General features: G+C 39.0%; 1 long non-coding RNA gene across 1 annotated transcript; it reads left to right on the top strand.

Moving 5' to 3' along the window:
- The first annotated feature begins 1110 nt into the window (after positions 1-1110).
- LOC138110868 (uncharacterized) lies at positions 1111-7274 on the top strand. The gene is made up of 3 exons (XR_011151126.1): positions 1111-1262; positions 2607-2685; positions 6712-7274. It is a non-coding gene; the product is annotated as an uncharacterized lncRNA (long non-coding RNA).
- The last annotated feature ends 399 nt before the right edge of the window (positions 7275-7673 follow it).

Below are 7673 nucleotides of genomic sequence, written 5' to 3'. Positions count from 1 at the left end.
ACAGTATTCCCCTTAGAGTGGTTTTGTTGCCATGGCCCCATCCTGGGTATATGCTTTGATCCAACTAAAATTTGCTGCCCACTGGCTATGAAACACTTCTCAGGTCTGCATCATCAACATCAAATCCTTTATGGTCCTTTACTGAGGCAAGCCAAAAGTCATATATCAAATTAACAGAGAGCAATCAGCACAGAGACAACACAGTGTGTGCAAACTTGGGAGGATAAATAGGATGCTGGCTGCATGGAGAACAGCTGTAATCAGAATTAAGACTTTAGCCTGTGAGACCTTATTCAAGGCAAAGGCAGCAAATTATTTGTGATAGAACTGAATGTGTGACATATCCAAGATAGTATTATGGTTCACTTGTACTGCAGCTGTAATCACACAGAGCTTCCATTCCAGGACCAGAAAGGGAAGCAGTATAATATACAGCTAATCATCTATTTCACCTTTTTGCCATTACTGCTTCTGTTTAAAATGGCATTCCTTAAACAACAAGAGATGGTTCTTGGGACAGAAAAAGGATCCCAGATTTGTGTAGTTTTCTGGGTGCAATAGAAGCTTTTGATTCATGACTGAAGGACCTTATTTGTAATAAAGAAGAATATATCTCTTTTTCAGAAATAAATGTAACTGGTCTTTCAGGTACAGCAACTGAACATAGATTATGAGTATTCAGTTGCACAGAAAGCATTCTGGGCTAAATTTTCCACATATGTAAGTAGCTAAATTTGTAATTAGATGCTTAAGCTTCTTAGGTATTTAACATCCATTGAATACCAAGCACTTTATTATAATAGACTTTGAACAGGCACTTTTGTGACACCTACAAGGTACTTAGCTGGAACTTTAATTCCTTTAAAAACAAACAAACAAACAAAAATAACAATAAAAACACTCCAAACCACACATACACAAATATATTATAAATATATATATTTTAAAAATATTACTATTTTTAATTATAAATTGAGCTGGTTTTTGTCCAGTTTGCCTTGACAGTTCAGGGGTTAAAAGCTCTACCCTTAGCTGCCAGGTGTCCTCGCAGATGCTGTCGGGACTAAATACAGGGAACAGCCACATTATCTTCTGGCTGCCTGGAAGGGGACAGACAGCCTAATTGAAGAACAAGCCTTCTGAAAGGAAAGTGTTAACAAGCCTAATTGTCAGCACCAGCCTGATTAACTACAAGGTGAAGTGATATAATCCAGAAGCAGAGAGAGAAGTAGAAGGTGCGAAGAAAGGTTTAAATAAGGCAGGTAGGCTTGTTTCTCAAGTTTTTTTTGCTACTATTTCTTCTACCAGGGCTACAGACTGAGAAAAGAATTGTATTGTTGGGGAGTGGAGAGCATTAGCTGAGAAACCAAGCTTTATCTTAAGATGTTTGCTGTTTGAATAAAACCTGATCTTTACCTTGTCAGGCAGCTGGCAAGTACTTGACCTGAAACCCTATTGTTCCCCTTGCATTCCTAACGTGATTCAGCAACAGAAACTGAGCCTGGCAACTAGTAATAATGGCATTGGAAAAACTGACTGAGAAGAATTTTCATTAATACTTTCTCATTATGTTTTCCCCTACCATCCTGGTTGCACAAATCAGCCCTCACTCAACCCTGAGATTGGTGAAATGCATGACATGAATGTTTTCCATCTTACTGCCTCTAACCCAACTGCAGAAACAGAACATCACAGCTCATATAGCTAGAAAATCTTCTCCTTAAATGAAGTAAGGTGAAACTGATGGCTGTTTACTAAATCTTTTAAATGACAAACGGGTTCCCCACTCTAGCATAATTGCTCAGTAGGTAAGCAGTACAGAAGCCATTCCATTTATGGGGATAGAATAGATATTTGATATTATGCCTCTGGCCCATATGAGAGAGTTCCAGCTCCTTCTGTGGCAGAGGAGCCCGCAGCTGTGTGGAGTCCATTTTACTACTTAATGTTCCTTAGTGACTTAAATGAAGACTCTGGGTTCTTGACCAACCAATGAGCCTTGTTCTGCCCCGCAGTATGCAACAGTAGCCAACATTAGCTATGTCCAGCCATCTCCATTTACCTACCTTGAAACCCCAAGCTGCTGCTTTTGCTTATCCCATTTCATATATCCCTTTAGCTCTAATCGGATTGCTCCAGCTCTCACGGATGAGTAAGCTGGATTCAGAACTGGGGCTTCCCCAGTTGTAGTGAGCTGGTGCAATGGCAGCAGTTGGGACCATGCAGAGACAAGTGCTTCACCTGCAGGAGAAACTCCTCCACACCTCATCAGCCCCCTCACAGCACTGTACCATGCTGTAATGGCCAATTCTAGGCCACTCATATACAGAAGGAGGGAAATGGTTGTCCAGGCAGGACGTTTTCCACATAGAGCTCTTCCTTACTTCCTCAATGGAAAAATCAGCTGGCTGGTTTTGGCACAAAAGCTGCTATTTGGACCTCATTGCTTTAGAGATTTTAATCTCTAGTACTAATCCCAGCAACATGTATTTTCAGACAGTTATTCTATCTTTTTTGGTACTTTCTCGACTATGCTAAACAACTTTTTTCTTTTTACTTTTTTTTTTTTTCCTCAATGCACTGCCATATGATTATCTACTGAATAGCTCTCTTCCACATCTGTTCCCACTGATATTGAACAAGGATGTTCCAGTGTTCCTGGGAAAAAAAAAAGAATTTAACACAGTAAGTTAGACTGGTGTTTCTCAAAGCCAGTGAGAGGTGATGAAAGACTTAATATTTTCTTGGTTCTATTGGTTATACTTTTACTGGTATATAATAGAACTGTACAAATGGCCCTCTTGGAGAGATTCAAGCCTGCATCTGTCCATTCTTTCCTGAGTCATTGTCAGCAAAGGCAGAGCTGTTTTGGTCAACTGCTCAGTGTCTGATGTGATGAGTGAGGACTGACTGACACATGCAGACTATAAACTTCTTTTGAATTAGAGCAGTTGGAGAACAAGAAAGCAAGCAAAACTGTTGAAAAATGACAGTTATTAGAGCTGGACAAATTTCTGCTATTAGATAATGTAATTATTCCCCAAACTGTACTTAATTATCAGGTACACAGATAAATTGGCATTTTTATTCCTTTTTTAAATATTGAAAATTAATTGAAAAAGGCTTTTAAGAAAGATAATTAAACAAATATGCTATGAAACAAGGCCATGTGCAATTTCATTTTATGTGTAAATTACATGTAGGCCCAAAGGGGATGCAGTCTTATTATACAGTTTGTTCCTCTATTAGCATTTCAATGGAAAGACTTTTCCTCCTGGTTCAGAGGAAAACAAGGAAAGCAAGAGATATATGCTTGAGCTACATATATATAGAGGGCCCAGAAAAGCTCCGTTATTCCTCCTCTCAACCCCCGAAAAAGGAATGAAAGAGGATAAGGTTGTGATCTCTACAGATGAGAGGAGATTGCAGAAGTGTGAAGTGCAGCTGATTTCATTCTGTAGTAGACTGGACTGCAACTTGAATCAGGTCCTAAGTCTTGATACTGTAATGTTAGTTCCCTGCTGGAATCTGTTCGTGGCAGGACCTCAGTACAGAGTACAAAACCCAGCAGAAACAGTTACATTGAACCTCTCTGCTTTTCCGGCACCTACCTTCTTCAGACAAATAAATGCAGAATTCAGAGAACTCTAGCTACTAATCCAAAGTGTTTAAACACAGTACAGAGCAGCTGTATTTATAGAAAATCTGAGAAAATCAGCTTCTGAGGTTTTCAGCTTCAGCTCTTCCCCTCTCACTAAGGAGTTCCTGACATCTCCCCCAGCCAAATGTGGTGTGTTTAGCCACATAATCATCATCCCCTTGTGGTTTTGTGCACTTTAGCTTCAAATATATAGACTTTTGTCTAAAGAAACAAGCTGTGTTATTCATTTTAAGTTCACACTGTCAGAAAGGACATATTGTGTGTGTACCATCGTGGACACCTTAATTTGATCCAGAGAGGCTGTGGAGTCGCATCTCTGGAGATATTCACAATCTATCTAGACATGATCCTGTACAGCCTGCTCTAGGGGAACCTGCTCTAGTAAGGAGGTTGGACTAGATGATCTCCAGAGGTCCCTTCCAATCTCAAACATTCTGTGATTCTGTGAAAAATAGTTACTACTGAGAAAAGTGGCAACATTTGCCATAACAGCAAGGAGAGGACAAAGCAAGGTGGGTTCATTCAAGTGCTGTATAATTTAACATAGCAAAGCATGCTGTAATCTAGAACAAGCAACATCATACTGAGAAATGGACAGTGTATACTGACTCTAGTTTTTCAGGAAGAGATTTAAGAGTGGGAGTGGAAAAAAAAAGAAAGAAAATTTAGTCTGAAGATGAGAAAAGTGTTTTGAGCTGAGATACTTTATTTATTTAAAAGCTGGTTGAGAATTGTCCTGAATTACCTTCCTGGAAGATGAGTCCAGCTGCCAATGAACATTTAAATCTAACAGAGTAGATCAGAACTGCAACAAATGACGGCGAGTGAAGCCAGAAAACTTAAACTAGGAAGATATCAAAATATTTAACAGTCAGGGTAGTTAGCCAGAATAACAAATTAGCAAAAGCAAATGAAGGATACTTCATGTACCAATTTGTCTGCATCAAGGCAGGACAACTCTCTGCATTATTTCAAATATATTATTTTGATTAATAAAGAAATAATTAAGAGAAAATAGATTGCCCAAGATGTTTGAGAGGTCAGGCTAGATGATCTGCTTGGTCCTTTCAGGCCCTAATATTTGAAATATGTGAATTACTTCCATTTTTTTCCATACAGACAAAATAGGAAGCTTTCTATGTTTCTCCACTGGGGAAAGTCATTTTCCAAGTAGCTGTTAAGAATACTGCTACATTATGGGAACTAGAGACAAATCTAAAGGTAATGATTAGCAGCCTTCCAGATGTACTATTTTTTGCATAGAAGGCTAAACAATGACTGTGTAACTGTTGACTACTGTTTACTGCAATAATCATCACTGTCACCCTCCTTTTCCTCCTCCCGCATTGCATCTACCTGTTGTCTTTCACTTTGTATTTGGATTGAGACAAGAAGTTTTTGTTTTGGGCTTTTTTTATCATTAAAATGCAGACTTGATCTCTGCCAGGAACCTCCTGCTATATCTAACAGATAAATATACAATAATACGTAAGTACATAAGTACTTTCACCTCTAATGAAAGGTGTCCCTGCCCATGGCAGAGGGTTTGGAACTAGATGATCTTTAAGATCCCTTCCAACCCAAACCATTCTATGATTAATAGAGGGGAAAATTGGGTGAAGTCTCTTTTTTACATTATCTAAGACATTACCTTCTTTCCAGTGCTCAATGCTGTAGCCAGCAAATGAATGATCCAAAAGTACCAGTATGTGTTTGTGCTGTAAAAAATGACTCAACTAACAATTCTTTTCAAGTCCTCCGATTATCCTAATATGATTTGTGGTTTGCTTGGCACTTTCTAGGATTACCTGTGTTCTCCAAACTTTGTCATTGGCATCATTTACGCAATAATATAAACTGCAATAAAGTGAGGTTGTACATCACCATGTCCTGTCAAAAGAGAAAAGTGGCAGTAATGGCACTTATAATAACAGTAATGATGCCATCAGTTTCCCCCTTCCCAAAGCATGTAAGAAAGAGCTTTATGAGAAAGCAGAACTTGTGTGATATCTTCCAGCTTTTTATGGTGCTGGAACTCAGTAACTTTTTTTACTATATAAAAATGCAGCATATCTTTGACATGGTTGAAGTAGACTTCCCCATAGTTCTCTGCAACTAATTTGTGTCTATAAAGGTGGTTTTATTGGGTGTATATCAGCTTGCATATGTTGTATTTTTCATTCTCCAGGGACTGAATTTTACCCTTTATTTCAAAGGCTTTGTGATTTCAAAAGTATAGATTAAGGTTCCAGTATTTTTATCTGTGAACTCACAGTTTGTTATCAACATTTCTTCTCAGCACTGGGGTAATTTAAACATCTAATTTTTTTACATCTAATGAATTACTGAATGAAGTCACACACTTTTAACTGAATGGTCAAGCAGCCTGGTATTCCACTTGCTTTGTAGATGTTTTTTTCATGAAACATTTCATTGATCCAGACACTCTCATTTGTCTCCTTTCTGGAGAAGGGTCAGCTGTTAAGATCTTAGATCTCCTGTTTTCCCACAGATGCCTTTCTGTGGGCTTCTGAAAGAGGGCAATGATAGCAAATGTGCTCCTTTTCCTGTATCACAGAAATGTCCAAAATTATTTCCTTCATTTTCTCTATTTTAAAATGGTTGGGGAGATGATTAGAGTTTCAGTCATAAGCTATAGGTATGATTTCTGACTATTTCTGCTTAGACCTTAGAATCTGTTCTGTAGATTTCCAGTCTCTTGCATGCTCCAAAGACATTTTCATCAACAATTGCTAGCAATAGCTTTTTAATTTTTTTACACAATCACTGAACATTGAAAGAAGTCAGAAATTGACATTAAAAATACCATTTTGAATACACAATCAATTAGTTTATTAATAAAAGACAAACAGCACTTGCACTCAAAGGCATGTTTTGTTTAGAGATATATGGCTATCTCACAAATGAGAGCTTTCCTGTAATGTGCACTCAAAGACTTATACCCTAGTTGGTTAAAAGAAAAGATCTAGCAGAGTCTTAAGACCTTTTCAATTCTGATTTTGTGGTACACCTATGTGCTTCCTCTGCAGGGAAGGTGAGGAAGAAGGTTGGTCCTGCTGAGTACTTCCCAAGGTGGAGCCCCAGGGACACACCCCAGAAGAGAGAACTGGGCAATATGCCCAGACATAGTGGTGGTGACAGAGCCTCTTGTGGCATTCAGTTGTATATCAATGGACAAGAATAGAGTGTATTGTTGACTCCAGCATTTTCTTTCAGGTCTGGAGCTTAACTCTTCCCAACTGTTCTTGTTTAAGTTTGATGCCTAGTGTATATAAATCACTGAATTGCAACATTAGAGTTAAGAAAGAAAAAGACCCCAAAACTTCTGAAGAGTCAACGAGTGATTTAATTTCAGTGATTTTCAACATTTTGGATATGTGTTGGTTTTGGCTGTAGTAGAGTTAACTTTCTTCCCAGTGGGTGGTATGGGTGGGACTATGTTTTGGACTTGTGCTGAACACAGTGGCGAAAGTGTAGAGATGATTTTGTTATTGCTGAGCAGCGTTTACACAGAGCCAAGCCCTTTGCTTTCTCTTACTGCCATGCTGATGAGGAGACTGAGGGTACATGGGAGGCTGGGACAAGACACAGCTGGGACAGGTGACCCAAACTGACCAAAGGGATCTTTCAGACTGTATGGCATCATTCTCAGTATACAAAGATGCAGAGAGAAGAAGGAGAAAGAAGCAGGACATTGGGAGTTATAGTCTTTGTCTTCCCAATTAACCATTACATGTGATGGGGCCCTGCACTTCTGGAGGTGGCTGAACACCTGCCTGCCCTTGGGAAGCAGTGAATTAATGCCTTATTTTGTTTTGCTTGTGTGTGTGGCTTTTACTTTCCTTATTAACTGTCTTAATTTCAGCCCAAGAGCTGTCTACCTTTTACCCTTCCGATTCTCTCCCTGACCCCACTGGTGGGACACTGAATAAGCAGCTGCCTGGGGCTCTGCTGCTGGCTGGGGTTAAACCACAGCAGGGTAATATGAAAA

Source organism: Aphelocoma coerulescens, chromosome 5, assembly GCF_041296385.1.
Source record: "Aphelocoma coerulescens isolate FSJ_1873_10779 chromosome 5, UR_Acoe_1.0, whole genome shotgun sequence".
Classification (NCBI taxonomy): domain Eukaryota; kingdom Metazoa; phylum Chordata; class Aves; order Passeriformes; family Corvidae; genus Aphelocoma; species Aphelocoma coerulescens.
Note: the sequence above shows the minus strand (reverse complement) of the source record. Positions and strands in the feature narration are given on the sequence as shown.